At 45.5% G+C, this 18,551-nt stretch overlaps 1 long non-coding RNA gene across 1 annotated transcript in view; it reads right to left on the reverse strand.

Annotated features, from left to right (window-relative positions):
* The window catches only part of LOC137306632 (uncharacterized), a 72,189-nt gene that overhangs the window by 38,773 nt on the left and 14,865 nt on the right, over positions 1-18,551 (reverse strand). The gene's annotated exons all lie outside the window — the stretch shown is intronic.

Below are 18,551 nucleotides of genomic sequence, written 5' to 3' on the forward strand. Positions count from 1 at the left end.
CTGGCCAATGGTGACCCCCAGGATGTTGATGGTGGGGGATTCGGCGATGGTAATGCTGTTGAATGTCAAGGGGAGGTGGTTAGACTCTCTCTTGTTGGAGATGGTCATTGCCTGGCACTTGTCTGGTGCGAATGTTACTTGCCACTTATGAGCCCAAGCCTGGATGTTGTCCAGGTCTTGCTGCATGCGGGCTTGGACTGCTTCATTATTTGAGGGGTTGCGAATGGAACTGAACACTGTGCAATCATCAGCGAACATCCCCATTTCTGACCTTATGATGGAGGGAAGGTCATTGATGAAGCAGCTGAAGATGGTTGGGTCTAGGACACTGCCTTGAGGAACTCTTGCAGCAATGCCCTGGGGCTGAGATGATTGGCCTCCAACAACCACTACCATCTTCCTTTGTGCTAGGTAGGACTCCAGCCATTGGAGAGTTTTCCCCTTGATTCCCATTGACTTCAATTTTACTAGGGCTCCTTGGTGCCACACTCGTTCAAATGCTGCCTTGATGTCAAGGGCAGTCACTCTCACTTCACCTCTGGAATTCAGCTCTTTTGTCCATGTTTGGACCAAGGCTGTAATGAGGTCTGGAGCTGAATGGTCCTGGCGGAACCCAAACTGAGCATCGGTGAGCAGGTTATTGGTGAGTAAGTGCCGCTTGATAGCACTGTCGACGACACCTTCCATCACTTTGCTGATGATTGAGAGTAGACTGATGGGGTGGTAATTGGCCGGATTGGATTTGTCCTGCTTTTTGTGAACAGGACATACCTGGGCAATTTTCCACATTGTCGGGTAGATGCCAGTGTTGTAGCTGTACTGGAACAGCTTGGCTAGAGTCGCGGCTAGTTCTGGAGCACAAGACTTCAGCACTAGCCGCGATGAAGAGAGACTGGGAAGATTGGGTTTGTTTTCCTTGGAGCAGAGGAGGCTGAGGGGGGACATGATTGAGGTGTACAAAATTATGAGGGGCACAGATAGGATGGATACTAAGGAGCTTTTTCCCTTCGTTGAGGGTTCTATAACAAGGGGACATAGATTCAAGATAAGAGGCGGGAGGTTTAGAGGGGATTTGAGAAAGAACTTTTTCACCCAGAGGGTGGTTGGAGTCTGGAACTCACTGCCTGAAAGGGTTGTGGAGGCAGGAACCCTCACAACATTCAAGAAGCATTTGGATGAGCACTTGAAATGCCATAGCATACAAGGCTACGGAGCAAATCCTGGAATATGGGATTAGAGTGGACAGGGCTGATGGCCGGCGCGGACACGATGGGCCGAAGGGCCTGTATCCGTGCTGTATAACTCTATGACTCTATGACTCTATGACACTACAGCTTGGATGTTGTCGGGGCCCATAGCCTTTGCTGTATCCAATGCACTCAGCCATTTCTTGATATCACGTGGAGTGAATCAAATTGGCTGAAGACTGGCTTCTGTGATGGCGGGGATATCGGGAGGAGGCCGAGATGGATCATCCACTCGGCACTTCTGGCTAAAGATGGTTGCAAAGCCTTGTCTTTTGTACTCACGTGCTGGACTCTGCCATCATTGAGGATGGGGATGTTTACAGAGACTCCTCCTCCCGTTAGTTGTTTAATTGTCCACCACCATTCACGACTGGATGTGTCAGGACTGCAGAGCTTTGATCTGATCCGTTGGTTGTGGAATCGCTTAGCTTTGTCTATAGCATGTTGCTTCCGCTGTTCAGCATGCATGTAGTCCTGAGTTGTAGCTTCACCAGGTTGGACCTTCATTTTTAGGTACGCCTGTGCTGCTCCTGGCATGCTCTTCTACACTCCTCATTGAACCAGGGTTGATCCCCTGGCTTGTTGGTAATGGGCCATGAGTTTACAGACTGTGCTGGAATACAATTCTGCTGCTGCTGATGGCCCACAGCACCTCATGGATGCCCAGTTTTGAGCTGCTAGATCTGTTCTGAATCTATCCCATTCAGCACGGTGGTAGTGCCACACAACACGTTGGATGGTGTCCTCAGTGCGAAGACGGGACTTCGTCTCCACGAGGACTGTGTGGTGGTCACTCCTACCACTACTGTCATGGACAGATGCATTTGTGACAGGTAGATTGGTGAGGACGAGGTCAAGTAAGTTTTTTCCTCGTGTTGGTTCGCTCACCACCTGCCACAGGCCCAGTCTGGCAGCTACGTCGTTCAGGACTCGGCCAGCTCGGTCAGTAGTGGTGCTACCGAGCCACTCTTGGTGATGGACATTGAAGTCCCCCACCCAGAGTACATTCTGTGCCCTTGCTACCCTCAGTGCTTCCTCCAAGTGGTGTTCAACATGGAGGAGGACTGATTCATCAGCTGAGGGAGGGCGGTAGGTGGTAATCAGCAGGAGGTTTCTTGGCCCATGTTTGACCTGATGCCATGAGGTTTCATGGGATCTAGAGTCAATGTTGAGGACTCCCAGGGCCACTCCCTCCCGACTGTATATCACTGTACCGCCACCTCTGATCGGTCTGTCCTTCCGGTGGGACAGAGCATACCTTCATATAACTGATTTTTAAAAAATTATTATCCTTCACTTCTCTTGCCATATTCAATTCAATTTTTATTTTGCCATTTTGATTCCTCTTTTACATTCCAGGCATGCCTTTTGGTATTGAATCCGTCTGAATTCTGTGCCATTTTCTTTCGTGGCCTTAGATGCTTTTGTTTTCTTCTCTAAGAGTTGCTTGGTAATCCCCATGGGCATGCCGGCAGGAAGAGTACAGGGATGGGGGGAGACATCGAGATCAGAAGGGAGACATCGGACATCAGACTTCGAGATCAGAGGGGAGACATCAGACATCAGAGATTGGGGGGGTGGGGGTGGGGGGGAGTCCAGGTGACATAGTTTTTAAGGTATGTTTATTAATTTTTTTACAATGGAAAATATAATTTTATTGAATTTATTTTGTGTATTTTTCCTTGATCCAGCCCTTCCTACCTGCTTTCATCAGGCGTGAATCGGAAGCCGTGGGAAAGTCGCCGAGGTAACGTTAAAATAATTTTAAGTGTCCAATACACAAAAAATAAACTACCGTAAGTACCTCAATGAGGTACATTTGCCCCTTTAATTATTGGCCTGCTGGATTTAAGTGGGGGTGGGACTTCCTGGTGACTGATGTGCACATGCACACAGATCTGCGTGAGTCTCATTCAAAAAATGGGCGGTTCCAGCCGGGATGTCTGCCCGTTTCCAAAAACATCGATTTTGATTGCACCCCCGTCCCCAACCCATCCGTTTTTCCCTTTTAAAATCCTGCCCATTTAACCAGACAGGAGTGCCTTTAAGCTTGGTACCTTTGCTTTGCATGGGTACACATTGCTTCATTGCATCGGAATCACCTCCTTGAAGGAACTCTACAGTTCCTCCACTCTCCTATCCATGTTCAAACCTTCCAGGCACACTCTGACAAGACTTCTCAAGCACTTAAAATCAGTCCTCTTAAAATTTGGCAATTTTGTTTGGGTTTTAGTAACCTCTTCAATTATTGTTGTGTCAAATGTGATCACATTATGATCGCTGGTACTTAAAGCTTACCCACCTTTGTGTTGGAGATTTGATCGTCCCTATTACTCATAATCAAATCCAGGATGTTTTCTTCCCTCGTTGGCTTTTTTACAAACTGAGTCATAAAACAGCCTGTCATTAACTTTAGAAATCACTTCCCTTTCGTACCTGAAGAGGCATTATTGTCCCAGCCAATTTCTGTAAGTTGAAATCTCCAACTACTATAATTGGTCCCTTACCAGTTGCCACTCATATCTCATACCATAGCTCCAGATCAAGGAATTCAACCTGCCCTGGTAGTCTATAGCATACTCCCAGTAATAGATTACCTCTATTACCTTCTATTAATTCTACCCAAAGTGATTCTGTGTCTGCCCTATTCTGTTTTATATCCTCTCTCAATTGTGCCTCAATACTGGAGTTTATATATACCGCAACACTGCCTCCTTTTCTCCTGATACAGTTTCTTCTAAGCAATTTAAATACTTCCAGATATGTATCTCATTGCGGAATCATTCCACCATGTTTCTGTGATACTAATGATGTCCAATCTATCAACCCCTGCAAAACCTTCCAGACCACACATTTATTTGCCCGACTCCTTGAATTAATGCAAGAACCGCTCCAATGCTTTTTACCTTTCTCATTTACTTTATTAACATTTTTACTTTGTTTATCTCCTACTATTGGAATTAGACTTAAACTTTGATTTGTGCTTTCACTTAAGGTTTGCCACAATTGGCACAGGTGTTCTATTCTACCTACCGCAACCACCCCCGCATCTGTTGATGCTGTCTCTTATCTCATTTGTTGATCATGTTTGCTAACTACACAAATGGAGCCTTTGCCTTTTAGGGGTATGTACTGGTTTTGTATTGTACCAAATACTTTTTTGAATACTTCCCACTATTTGACTGTAGATTTATCCATTAACAGTTCACCCAGTTTACTGTGGCCAATACATTTCGCATCCCTTTGACGTTTTCCCTAGTTAAATTTAAAGCCTTGTTTTTTTGACTCTCCCTTATTCCTCACAATGCTAATATCAAATTCAATCACATTGAGTTCAATTTTAGGGGGAAATTGCGGGTGCGTTGGGGGCAGTGGGGCTCCGAAAATTGCGGAAATCCCGTTCGAGTTCGGAAGCCGGCTCCAACCCGCTGACTTCCGAGTTTCCCAAACTTGTGTGCGCGTGGGAGACCCGAAACCGGAAGTTAGTTAAAGAGCCAAATATACCTCATTGAGGTACTTAAGGCACTTTACTTGTGACAGATTAAGTGAATGTAACGATTTTTAACTTACTTGGGCGGCTTGCCCACCGCTTCTGATTCACGCCTGGTGAAACCAGGTGTGAAGGGCCGGATCAGGGAAAAATAAACAAAATAAATTACATCAAAAACCATAGAAGGAAGTTAAAACACAAAATCAACCTTTCCACCCTGCTTCAATATCCGATGTCTCCCTCTCTGATCTCCCCCTCTTCACCCCCCCGATGTCCCCCTCTTCACCCTCCCGATCTTCCCCCTCCCCCCCGATCTTCCCCTTCCCCCTGATCTTCCACTTTCCCCCCCAACCTTCCCCTCTCCCCCAATCATCCTCTCTACCCCCGACCTTCCCCTCTCTCCATCTTCCCCTCTCCCCCCGATCTTCCCCTCTCCCCCCCGATTTTCCCCTCTCCCCCCACCCCCCCCGATCTTCCACTCTCCCCCTCCCTGATCTTCCGTTCCAGCGCCGGATGACGTCTCGCTCTCTCTCTCTTTCTCTCCCCCCCTCACGCTACAGCTCCTGACGGCAGCCAGCCTGTCAATCAGGGTAGCTGCCGGGCCCGAAACCCGGAGAGCACGTTAATCATCAGCAATCATCAGCGTCAGAAACGGTAAGTTTTGTTCATGCGAGTTTGCCACGTGCAACTTCACCCCCCACTGCCAACCCACCACCATTGCAAAATCGACCCCATTATCTTCACTATTTGCAAGATGTTCCCTTATCACCAGATTGTTAACTAATTCTGGTTCATCACTCATAACTAAATCTAGTATGGCCTATTCCCTAGAAATTCATTGTTTTTATTACTTGAGCTGTTCTCCATCTTCCAGTCTATGTGAAAATTAAAGTCTCCCATTATAACTTCATTGGTTTTGCTACGTGGCTTTCCTGATCTCCATATTTATAGACCCCCTTCCCCCCAATCATTACATTACCACTATCATGAGGTCTGTAGACTACTTCTACCAGTCTTGCATTCTTTTGTTGTTTCTTAACTCTACCCATCATGTTTCCATTGTCTGATCGCCTTTACTGAAATCTCTTCTTTCTACAGCTGCAATTATGCCTTTATTAATATTACTACACCCCCTCCCCTTCTTTCCCAATTTCTCTGTCCTCTATAAGGATTCTACTGCCTGGAATATTTAGCTTCCAATCATGCCCAGCTTGTAGCCAGGTCTCCGTGATGGCTACTACATCATACTCTTTAATCTGAGTTTGTGCTTTTAACTCTTGTTTTATTTCTTATGCTAACAACAAATGTTTTCTTTCTAAAAATCACACATTATGCAGAAAATAAACACAGATTAATATATTTTATGTGCATTATTTTAAGCTAGTCAATATATAAAACCAATGTTATGAATAGAATTGAAGGAGAAAAGATGTAAGTGAAAAAGAGATTAGTGCCTTAGCAGCAACACTTTGCCTTAATACGTTTTGAAAATGAATAATAATAAGGCTTATATTTTAAGCAAATCTCTATAATATTGGAAGTCTAAAATAAGAAATTGATGAAGGGGGAGAAAATATGAGAGTAAACTAGCAAGAAATATAAAAACACATCGTTAGAGCTTCTACAAAAAGGAAGAGACAGGAGAAATTAAAATGGGGAATAAGGAAATGGCAGAGCTGTTAAACAAATATTTTGTATCTGTCTTCACAGTAGAAGACATAAAAAACATACCGGAAATAGTGGGGAACCAAAGGTCTAATGAGAGTGAGGAACTTAAAGCAATCAAGATTAGTAAAGAAAATGTATTGGCGAAATTAATGGGAATAAAAGCTGACAAATCCCCTGGACCAAATGGCCTACATCCCACGGTTTTAAAAGAGGTGGCTGCAGAGATAGTAGACGCATTGGTTTTGATCTTCCAGAATTACCTAGATTCTAGAATGGTCCCCGTGGATTGGAAGATAGCAAATGTAGCCCTGCTATTCATGAAAGGAGGGAGAGAGAAAACAGGGAACTATAGGCCAATTAGCCTGACATCAATACTAGGGAACATGCTAGAATCTATTATTAAGGATGTAGTAACAGGATACTTAGAAAATCATCATATGATTAGGCAGAGTCAACACGGTTTTATGAAAGAGTAAATGTGTTTGACAAATCGATTAGAGTTTTTGAGGATATAACTAGCAGGCTAGATAAAGGGGAACCAGTGGATGTAGTATATTTGGATTTTCAATAGGCATTCGATAAGGTGCCACACAAGAGATTGTTACACAAGATTGGGGCTCATGGGATTGGGGGTAATAGATTAGCATGGATTGAGGATTGATTAATGGACAGAAAACAGAGGGTAGGAATGAATGTGTCAGTTTCGGGTTGGCAAGCTGTAGCTCGTGGGATGCCGCAAGGATCAGTGCTTGGGCTTCAGCTGTTCACAATATATATCAATGACTTAGATCAGGGGCCTGAGTGTAATGTATCCAAGTTTGCTGACGATACAAAACTAGGTGGGAAAGTAAGCTGTGAGGAGGACACAGGGATATAGACAGGTTAAATGAGTGGGCGAGAAGGTGGTGGATGGAGTATAATCTGGGGAAATGTGAAATTATCTACTTTGATAGGAAGAATAGAAAAGCAGAATATTTTTTAAAAGGTGAGAAACTAAGAAATGTGGGTAGTCAGGGGGATTTGGGTGTCCTTGTACATGAATCACAGAAAGCTAACATGCAGGTACAGCAAGCAATTAGGAAGGCAAATGGTATGTTAGTCTTTATTGCAAGGGGATTTGACTATAAGAATAAGGAGGTCTTGCTGCAATTATATGGAGCTCTGGTAAGACCACACCTGGAGTACTGCGTACAGTTTTGGTCCCCTTACCTAAGGAAGGATATGCTTGCCTTAGAGGGGGTGCGACGAAGGTTCACGAGATTGATTCCTGGGATGAGAGGGTTGTCCCATGAGGAGAGATTTAGTAGAATGAACCTATATTCTCTAGTGTTTAGAAGAATGAGAAGTGATTGAAACATAGAATTCTTAGAAACGTATAAAATTCTTAGAGGGCTTGACAGGGTAGATGCTGAGAGGCTGTTTCTCCTGGCTGGAGAGTCTAGAACTAGAGGTCATAGTCTCAAGATAAGGGACCAAGATGAGGAAAAATTTCTTCACTCAGAGGGTTGTGAATCTTTGGAATTCTCTACTCCAGAGAACTGTGGATGCTCAGTCGTTGAGTATATTCAGGACTGAGATCAATAGATATTTGGACACTAAGGGAATCGAGGGATATAGAGATAGGGCGGAGTTGAGTTGGAATATCAGCCATGATCTTATTGAATGGCGGAGCAGGCTCGAGGGGCCATATGACCTATTCCTGCTCCTATTTCTTATGTTCTTAGTAAAACAATACATTCAATTGTTTCAAGTATCATACAAGTACTTAACCAAGACCTAAACCAAAAGCTTAAAGTTTGATGAGGAATGTCACTTTTTCTTTTCTGAAGTCCACAGAGTGCAGTTTCCTGTAGATAGGTTGACGACTCAGACAGTAAAAAATTACAGAGTAATTTTAGCATTTGTCCTAATAAGATTTGATGCTCGGACTCTACGTCTCCTTTGTAGCTAAATCTTTTTAAAAATTAGATCAAGCAATTTCTCTTTTTTTGTACCTCATATTCAAAAATTGTGAAAAATCCCATGGGTCACTGAAAATTATCCTTTCATTCCTGCCGCCTGTTTTAAGTCAGTCAAAACATTCCAGACTTCAAAAGAGGACTTTGCCTGCTTAGACCATTTTGGTGTCCCTATACGGTTGGCCTATAAAAGGTTGGTTATTTGGATAAATTAATTTCTGGAGCCTGCCCGACTTCCAGAAGGCTCCAGTGTCTGACAGCAAATTAGTTTCACTACAGATATACAAATCTCTATACACACCTAAAGAAACAAAATCTATAATGTCTGTTTTTTTAATAACATTGTACCAGTTAAATAAAATCATCAAATACTCAACATAGAGTAATTCTTTTCCTAATTTTTCTAAAAGTGCATCGTAGCAAATGCAAGAAAAGAAAATCCATTTTTAAAGCATTTAATGCTATGAGTGAAACTCCTACTCAGTGCATGTTTAAATGGCATAATTTTAACATTATTTGTTTTGAAAGTCTTAATATATAGTCCACCAGAGATTCAAACCTTGTAAAAAGCATCTTTGCCATAAAATAAAATATAACAAACCTACAATGTTAGAATTATCAAGCAACAAAGTTACAGAATAGACATACTATAATCACACAAATTTCTCTAATTGTCCTTTATAATATTAAACATTAGAACTGTATGGACCAGTGTAGTCATTTTATCACAGAAAATGAGATTTTAGAAGACCTTTCAATGACTTCTTGATAAACCGTGATGTTTGATATGACACAGTTTACAGCCCTCATTAACAGAAAGTATATAAGCATCTTGTCTATTACTTTCTGTCCCATAATAGCTTTTTGTATGGCTACTAAAAACAATATGATACAGTGGGTCTACTATATTTTTAAAATTGCTAATAAAACCCTCAAAAGGTCACAGTCTGCTTTTACACATGGGAAAACCTAGATCAAAGTTGCATAGATAAATAGGCATGTGCTATAGTTTAATTTTATAACGAAGAAGCATATTCTTTTGTTGCTTATTCCAAAGTTAACTATGATGTGGAGATGCCGGTGATGGACTGGGGTTGACAATTGTAAACAATTTTACAACACCAAGTTATAGTCCAGCAATTTTATTTTAAATTCACAAGCTTTCGGAGGCTTCCACCTTCGTCAGGTGAACGATGTGAAAATGAAATCCTCGAAATGAAATCGCATTTATAATTCACAGAACAATGCTTGGTGAGTACAGACAGTTTTTTCAACTGCCCGTTGCCAAGGCAATCAGTGTGCAGACAGACAGGTGTTACCTGCCAGGTCTCACAGAATATACAAATCACCAAAAAAAAAACAACAAACAAAAAAAAACCAGAGATAGAGAGGTAGAAACATAGAAAAGACAGCAACTGACCCATTATATTAAAAACAGATAACATTTGTTCGCTGGTGGGGTAACGTGTAGCGTGACATGAACCCAAGATCCCGGTTGAGGCCGTCCTCATGGGTGCGGAACTTGGCTATCAATTTCTGCTCGACGATTTTGCGTTGTCGTGTGTCTCGAAGGCCGCCTTGGAGTACGCTTACCCGAAGGTCGGTGGATGAATGTCCATGACTGCTGAAGTGTTCCCCGACTGGGAGGGAACCCTCCTGTTTGGCGATTGTTGCGCGGTGTCCGTTCATCCGTTGTCGCAGCGTCTGCATGGTCTCGCCAATGTTCCATGCTCTGAGGACAAACACCTCGCTATGGCCATCCCCACACCTCCACTACTCGCCTTTAAACAGCCACCCAACCTCAAACAGACCATCGTTCGCAGCAAATTACCTAGCTTTCAAGAGAACAGCGTCCACGACACCACACAACCCTGCCACGGTAACCTCTGCAAGACATGCCAGATCATCGACACAGATACCACCATCACACGAGAGGACACCACCCACCAGGTGCATGGTTCATACTCCTGTGACTCGGCCAACGTTGTCTACCTCATACGTTGCAGGAAAGGATGCCCCAGAGCATGGTACATTGGCGAGACCATGCAGACGCTGCGACAACGGATGAACGGACACCGCGCAACAATCGCCAAACAGGAGGGTTCCCTCCCAGTCGGGGAACACTTCAGCAGTCATTGACATTCATCCACCGACCTTCGGGTAAGCGTACTCCAAGGCGGCCTTCGAGACACACGACAACGCAAAATCGTCGAGCAGAAATTGATAGCCAAGTTCCGCACCCATGAGGACGGCCTCAACCGGGATCTTGGGTTCATGTCACGCTACACGTTACCCCACCAGCGAACAAATGTTATCTGTTTTTAATATAACGGGTCAGTTGCTGTCTTTTCTATGTTTCTACCTCTCTATCTCTGTTTTTTTTTTGTTTGTTGTTTTTTTTTTTGCGATTTGTATATTCTGTGAGACCTGGCAGGTAACACCTGTCTGTCTGCACACTGATTGCCTTGGCAACGGGCAGTTGAAAAAACTGTCTGTACTCACCAAGCATTGTTCTGTGAATTATAAATGCGATTTCATTTTGAGGATTTCATTTTCACATCGTTCACCTGACGAAGGAGGAAGCCTCCGAAAGCTTGTGAATTTAAAATAAAATTGCTGGACTATAACTTGGTGTTGTAAAATTGTTTACAAAGTTAACTAGGTATTTATACAACAGATGCAACCTCCAGCCAGGAAGTCACACAGCCAAATTTCACCAGAGCTAAAGTGCTGAATGAACTACATTGAAGTCACTTAATACACACTTGTATGAGTGCCTGAGGATAACTTAGCTTCAGAGAAGAGAAAGGGTGTGAGCCAAAACCAACAAACATGGCTCCTTAAGCAGAACAATGGCCTTGAAAATTTACTATGAAAGAAAACAAACTCTGTGCACTATGTGTTTTGTTATTGCTAAGAAGTGAGCAACAGGTTTATGAAGCTTTTACAAGTAACTGGATTAGTTTCACACATATTCACACAGCTGGTTGTATTAAAAACACATGAAGTAAACTGTTGACATTGGCTGCACACTTTTCCACAGTGGTAGCTGCTGCACAAGTGTAATCTTTGCGCTATTTAAGATGAAGTTGAGTTTAATGAGAACAGTGTTTGTCAAAATGCAAAGATTTTAGACAAAGTCTGTGAAAATTCAAAATATATAGCTTCCGTAATGCAAAGAGGTATCGGCAGCATTATTTACCCTGATTGATTATAGTATACTTTTATGCACCATGCTTTTGTTATCTCCAAACTCGACCATTTCAATGCTGTTCTAGCCGGCCTCCCACCTTCTACCCTCTGTAAACTACAGCTCATCCAAAACTGTGCTGCCTGTATCTTAACCCGCACCAAGTCCCATTCGTCCTTCACCCCATACTCACTGACCTACATTTGCTCCCAGTCTGGCAATGTCTCGAATTTAAAATTCTCATCCTTGTGTTCAAATGCCTCCATGGCCTCGCCCCATCTTATCTCTGTAACCTCCTCCAGCCCTACAACCCTTTGAGATCTCTTTGCTCCTCCAATTCTGGTCTCTTGTACATCCCCAATTTCCATCGCCCCACCAAAGGTGGCTGTGCCTTAACTGCCCAGGCCCTAAGCTTTGGAAATCCATCCCTATACCTCTCCATCTCTCTATCTCTCTCTCACTCTCCTCCTTTAATACATTCCTTAAAACCTACCTCTTTGACCAAGCTTCTGGTCACCTGTCCTAATATCTCTTTAGGTGGCTTAGTGTCAAATTTTGTCTAATGATGCTCCTGTGAAGTACCTTGGGATGTTTTACTATGTTAAAGGCGCTATATAAATGCATGTTGTTGTTGTTACTGGTGTGAGTGAAACACAGATGCTTGCAGTAGGAAGTCTCTTTGGTGGAGATTGGCAGTAGCAGGCCATGGAGGACTGCCACAGCATAGCATAGTTGGCGCCTCTGTGCTGCTCGTTAAACTTTCGGAATTTTTAAAAAAAGATGCCTAAGTATATGCAATCAATTATCCTGTGATCAATTACATGGACTTTTTGGTCCATTAAAATTTAAATGGCCCCTCTGCCGCCCATAGCAATGCTGGACACCAGAGACGAACAGGCATTCCTTGTGCTCAGTTTTGCTTTGGCATAAATGGAGAAAAATGTCAGATGAAATATTTCCATCATTTGAATCCATTATAATCCGCCTGTCCATCTTTGGTTGGATGTACTTTACAACCTCCATCATATCTGGCAGGAAACCCCGGTAGGGCATCTAGGGATGGGCAATAAATACCAGCTTTGCCAGCAACTCCCACATCCTGAGAACAATTTTTTTTAAAAATGGTGGGGATTGCGGGGAGGTGTTGGAGTGGTTCGCGAAGAATTAACTGCTCAAGTCTCAGAGCTGGCATAACTCAAATAGAAAATCTAAACCAATTATTTTGGAATAATCCTTGCTTTATACATACACACCTTTAATGTATGGCGCAATGCACTGCGTAGAAAGTATACAATGGTTAAAAGGGACACAGTAATGGTAGTCTAACTTTGTTCTTGCCTAGTATTTCCCCTTCAACATACATGTGATTTTACACCCTTAGCATCGGTGCTGGGAGAGGGTAAAAATACCTTACTCTGGTCTAGAAATTCCCAGGAAGCTGCACTGGCAGCTGAAACACAGTGGATGGGAATTCCACCCCTTAATTGTGCCCCTACCCTGACTCACATACCTCAGGTGGAGGGGGGGGAATAAAAATCACAGTGATGCTTTGGCGTAACATAGGTTGGCCTGCAGACCAAGCTCAAGATTTTTCAAAAAGTGAACATCCTTCCCGTTTTCAAATATGGTGGTTTCCTTAATGCAATCGATTACTCTATGATCGACTGCATTAGCAAAACTGGCCATTTGAAAGTTAAATTCCACTGTGGATACCAGGAATGCACAAGCATCCACCGTTGCTTGAGCTCAAGTTACAGGAAATACAGCACATGATACACCTGATGTCACTTCCAGTGGAACATGATGGAGGTGCTGTGGAGTGTAGCCGGTGTAATAGCTCCCCCCATAATTCGACAGAAAATTCAAGCATCTTTTGTTTATGCTGGGAATAGGAGCCAAAAGACACATGGGCCGGGGATTTCTGCTTCCACACTCGTCAGCTCAAGGTTTTCTGTGCAATAAAGTGAATATGCTGAAAACTGCTGGCAGGCGACTGCAGAAGTGGGAAATCACAGCCATGCACTACAGTGTTAGGATGACAATTTTGTCCACATCTAACTCTATTATTAAAAAACTTCCATAGGGCACATCCTGCGTCGTGATTTTACATTGTAAAATGCTGTGTAAACTTTTCTAATGGGAATTCCAATTTTAAATATCAACACTTATTATGTGTCACATCACTAGGTGGCACTATATTATCTTTTATGCACAAATCACTCAAAAAGCTATCTTTAAAAATAATCTGCATTTTTTTTCTAGTCACTGAAACTTCTAGGCCTCTAAATCCACCTGCGCAGCATTCGTTTTTCAGACACTAAGCCCCCAATTTGGCGGGCAGGAAGCGTGCACACATTTCCAGCTGGTGAAGGAAAAACATAAGCCCCGATATTACCAGGGAGGCAGGATGGCAGCAGGGGTGGGGGGGGGGGGGGAGGGCGACTGGGCGAGTGGGTAACCCGCCCAGTGAAATCCATCCATTCCCCACGCGATTGTGGGTAAATTGGAGCCACTTAACGTGGCTTCCAGGTTTCTCATCGGAAACCTGCGCAGCGGGTGGACTGCGCACCCGCATCACACGCTGTCATCTGGAGGAGCCCTATTTAAAGGGACAGTCCTCCAATGCTGCTCCTGGAGCAAACACCCAAAATTACAGAATGGAGCAGCCCAGGGGAAAGGCTGCTCCCAGATTTAGTAATGCCTCACTCCAAGTGCTACTGGATGGGGTGAGGAGGAGGAGGAGGGATATATTCTACCTGGCAGATGGAAGGATGTGGCCTGCCTCTGCCACCAAGAAGGCCTGGATCAAGGCGGCAGAGGAGGTCACCAGCAGCAGCAATGACTCCCGCGCCTGCATACGGTGCAGGAAGCGCTTCAATGACCTAACTAGGTCAGCCAAGGTGAGTACACTTACTCATTCTCCTACACCCCGTCTTCCACATCACCGCCCCCACCCCACAACTCATTCTGCACTGCCAACACTATTCTATCACATCACTCCTCACACCCACTAAAGCTCATCCTCAACTTAACTGCACTTCCTCACCACTTCCTCACCTCCCCAGTACTCATCCTACTATATCCTCAACTCACACAATGTCAAGGCTCTATCTCATACTCACCCTCTGATGCATCTCTTTCACGGTCAGCCTCACCCAAACCAATGCATTCAGCGGTTGGCCACGTCACCATCATTCACTCACGCTTCTGTACTTTCTGCCCTTATAGAAGAGAGCCCAGAATGCACGGGAGAGGGCAAGGACCGGAGGGGAGCCACAACATCTAGTCAACCTCACAGTCACGGAGCAGGAGGCTCTGGAACTGAGCCGCACCCTCGAGTGCCTGTCCGTTGGATCGCCGAGACTGGCACCCGACAAATGGCTGGTGATGGAACTTTAACATTCAGCACATACAATTGCAATTGATGTTAACATGCCTTGCCATTTTCAGCACCTCAACATCTGTTATCATGCTTAATATTGCCTTCTGCTCTCTTACAGGGCCTTCAGCGACTGCTGTGACGGTGGAGGGCGATTCCTCACAGGACCTGCTGGTCTCTGAGGCGGCACCATAACATCTAAGCGAGTCATCCACCAGCGCAGATACACACACCTCGGTGGGTCCCCGTCCTCACTTAGTTGGGGTCGCACATGGTGAGTCACCACACACATGTGAGCATGAGCAGACACCGGTGGCAGCTGTGGAGAGTCTGTGTTGGTGGAAGCACTCTTCTCCAGGCTCTGCTCAGCTGGACACAGATGCTGAACCCTGGAGGCCATCCATGAAAAGGAGAATGATCGAGGGGCAGCAGCACATTTGCAAGGTGCTGGAACAGGTGCCAAGCGCACTCTCCACAATCGCGCAGAGGATGGAGGAGTCCAACTCCTGCATAAGTGGAACGATGGCACAGGTACAGGAGGGAATCTCTGAGATAGTGTCACAGGGACGTGAGGGCATCTCTGAGATAGTGTTGCGGGTAAGTGCGGGAATGTCTGCGATGGAGGGAAGACTAGCCTCCATGGAGCTTCAAGCACGGCTCACCATTGAGTCCATTGAGGCCCTGACAATGGCCCTTCGGACTCCGGGTGAACAACATTCTGCGGCCTTAAACAGGCAGGCAGATAATTTGGCACTGGCCTTACAAGGCTTCACATGTCCTCCAGACTGTCATCCAGCAGAGTGGTAGGAGTGGTGTGGGCCTGGCCCAAGGGAAGGAAGATGGCGATAGGGGACATGGAAGTGGGGACGCCACTCAAAGCACCCCCATGTCTCACACATTGCCTCCCTCTCAACCAGTACCCACAATGCTGCCTCCTCTCCAGGTGGCCGAGTCCGCCCCTGCACAGATGCAGGTGGAGCAGTCTTTGGAGGGCCCCTCACGGGCACCGAAACCCAGAGGGCGTAGGCCCAAAGCATCTAATCGCTCAGGGCGTGTACAAGAGCAACCTGCTACTACCTCTGCTGCAGCCACAGGGGATGCACCACGTAGGAATAGTCGTAAGCAAAAGGCGGAGGTCTTGTGAGCACAAAGGGGATGCACAAGGGTGTTTGACGGTTTGTCATGTTTTTTATTTCTATTTTATTTTTGTTAATCACACATTAAATATTATTATTGTCACCACTACTGCCACGTCTTGGCCATTCTTAACTGACTTGTGTAATAAGGCCCTTTCATGAGGTTCACCATGAACGCCCACACTTGATGCCACCCATTGGGTCACGCTACAGTGGGTGTATGTGTAATTGCAGGACTATTTTGTGCAGGGGGTGGGGGGGTGGGTGGTGCTGGTGTGGCCGCTGCTCTGTCCAGGTGGTGAGGACTGGACTCTTCACACTGTCTAATGTTAGGAGAACCATTCACACATCAGTGACTCCCTGGCCTCACGAGCAGCCAAGTGAGCCGCTGTTCTGCCCATGGGTTGAGCCTCCTCCTCTGCCTCCTCCTTCTCATCCTCGTCTCCTCCTCATCCTCGTCCTCCTCCTCCTCAATGTGGGTGGCAGATGTGGATGGGACCTCCTCCAGCGGCAACCCCTCTCTGTTGTGCCCTGTTGTGCAGGGCACAACAGACGACTATAATGCGTCCCACTCCATCTGGTACATATTGAAGTGCTCCCCCAAGACGAGCAAGGCACCTGAAGCGCATCTTGAGCAGCCCTATAGCATGCTCAATTGTAGACCCAGTAGGGATATGGCTGTCGTTATATTGACGCTGTTACTCGGTGGTGGGGTTCCTCAGAGGTGTCATGAGCCACCTGTGCAGGGGGTATACCTTATCCCTGAGGAGCCAGCCCTTGCGGGTGTTCGGTGCGTGGAAGAGGGGTGGGATGTTGGACTCCCGGAGGATGAAGGAATCGTGGCAGCTGCCAGGGTATCTGGCGCACATGTGAAGGAATCTCTTGCAGTGGTCACAGATGAGCTGAGTGTTGATGGAGTGATAGCCCTTCCTGTTGATGAACAGTCCTGGCTCATGTGGAAGTGCTCGTATTGCTATATGGGTGCAATCGATTATACCCTGCACCCGTGGGAAGCCAGCCACACAGTGGAATCGCACAGCCCTCTCCGTCTGGCTGAGATCATCCATGGGGAAGTTGACGAAGTGCGAGGCCCTGCAAAACAAGCTGTCAGTGACCTGCCTTATGCACTTGTGTGCAGACGACTGAGGGACCCTGGCGACGTCCCCGGTGGCACCCTGGAACGATCTGGAGGCAAAGAAGTTGAGGGGAGTGGTGACTTTGACAGCGACAGGTAAGGAGATGCTACTCAGGCCAGCTGGGAGCAGCTTGGCATGAAGGAGGCTGCAGATGTCCGTGACTACTTGGCGACTGATTCTGAGCCTCCGTTTGCACTGCTTCTCAGAAAGGGCCAGGAAGCTGAGCCCCGGTCTGTAGACCCTGTTGCGAGGGTAGTGCCTCCTGCAACGTCGCTCTCTCTGTTGTTGCCCTCCGTGCTGTTGTGCAGGTGCCTGTGGCGCAGCACTATGTTGTGGAGCTCCACGTGACAGAAGTGGACAGCGTGCCTGGCGAGGCAGGTGATGTTGCTCATCCTCGGATGAAGTGATGAATGCAGCTATGGCGCCCCCCTATCCTGACCGTGTGAGTTTGAGGGGGTCCGCAAAGTGTGTTTGCACAGCAGAGTTTTGGGTATAAATTAAGAATTTTGAGTGGAAAGACAAAGGTCTTGCAGCCAAAACTTTGTCTGAAGTGACAAAGAGCCCTGCTGCAATAAATGAGGCTTTCCCCCCACCTGTCAAATAATCGTTTGCATCTCCCACTGGCTGCTGGCTGAAACACGTCTGCTACAACAGGGAGTGTTTCCCACAGCACGGGAAACACAATGAGGATTCTTCAAAATTGCACCCCCGCCAAAATCTCCACTCAATGAGGTCTCTCAAGTACCTCAACTATCTACCTAACTATGTTAAGCAGCATTCCGCATTGGCCCTCAATATTCACCCCCTTGCTTGCCCAGAAATGAGTACAACCAAATTTCTAACCCCTAATGTCCAAAATAAGGTCTTAAACAAATAAAAAATTAAAATCATCACATATTCCACAATAACATGATTACATTTACCCATCAAATTGTCTTTTTTGTATTTTAATCCCTTCATTAAAGTTTTTACTTGAAGCCCTCAGTCTCTCTCAAAAGCCTGGTAATGGACTGTTTTCCCAGCGCTGTGCCTATGTTAGCCAAAGACAAATTGTTCAGTCTGAGCATGTGTAGTGTACCCAATTTTTCAAAATGTATCAGTAGCATCTAGCTTTAAGGTGTCAGCCATGGCTTAGTGGTAGCACTTTCACCTCTGAGTCAGAAGGTTGTAGGTTCAAGTCCCACTACAGCAGATGTAAGCACACAATCTAGGCTGATACTCCAGCACAGTAGTGAGGGAATGCTGCATTGTCGGAGGTACTGTCTATCGAATGAAATGTTAAACCAAGGCCCTATCTGCCTCTTAGGTGGATGTAAAAGATCCCACGGCATTAATTCAAAGAGCAGG

Source organism: Heptranchias perlo, chromosome 3 (genome assembly GCF_035084215.1).
Source record: "Heptranchias perlo isolate sHepPer1 chromosome 3, sHepPer1.hap1, whole genome shotgun sequence".
Classification (NCBI taxonomy): Eukaryota; Metazoa; Chordata; class Chondrichthyes; order Hexanchiformes; family Hexanchidae; genus Heptranchias; species Heptranchias perlo.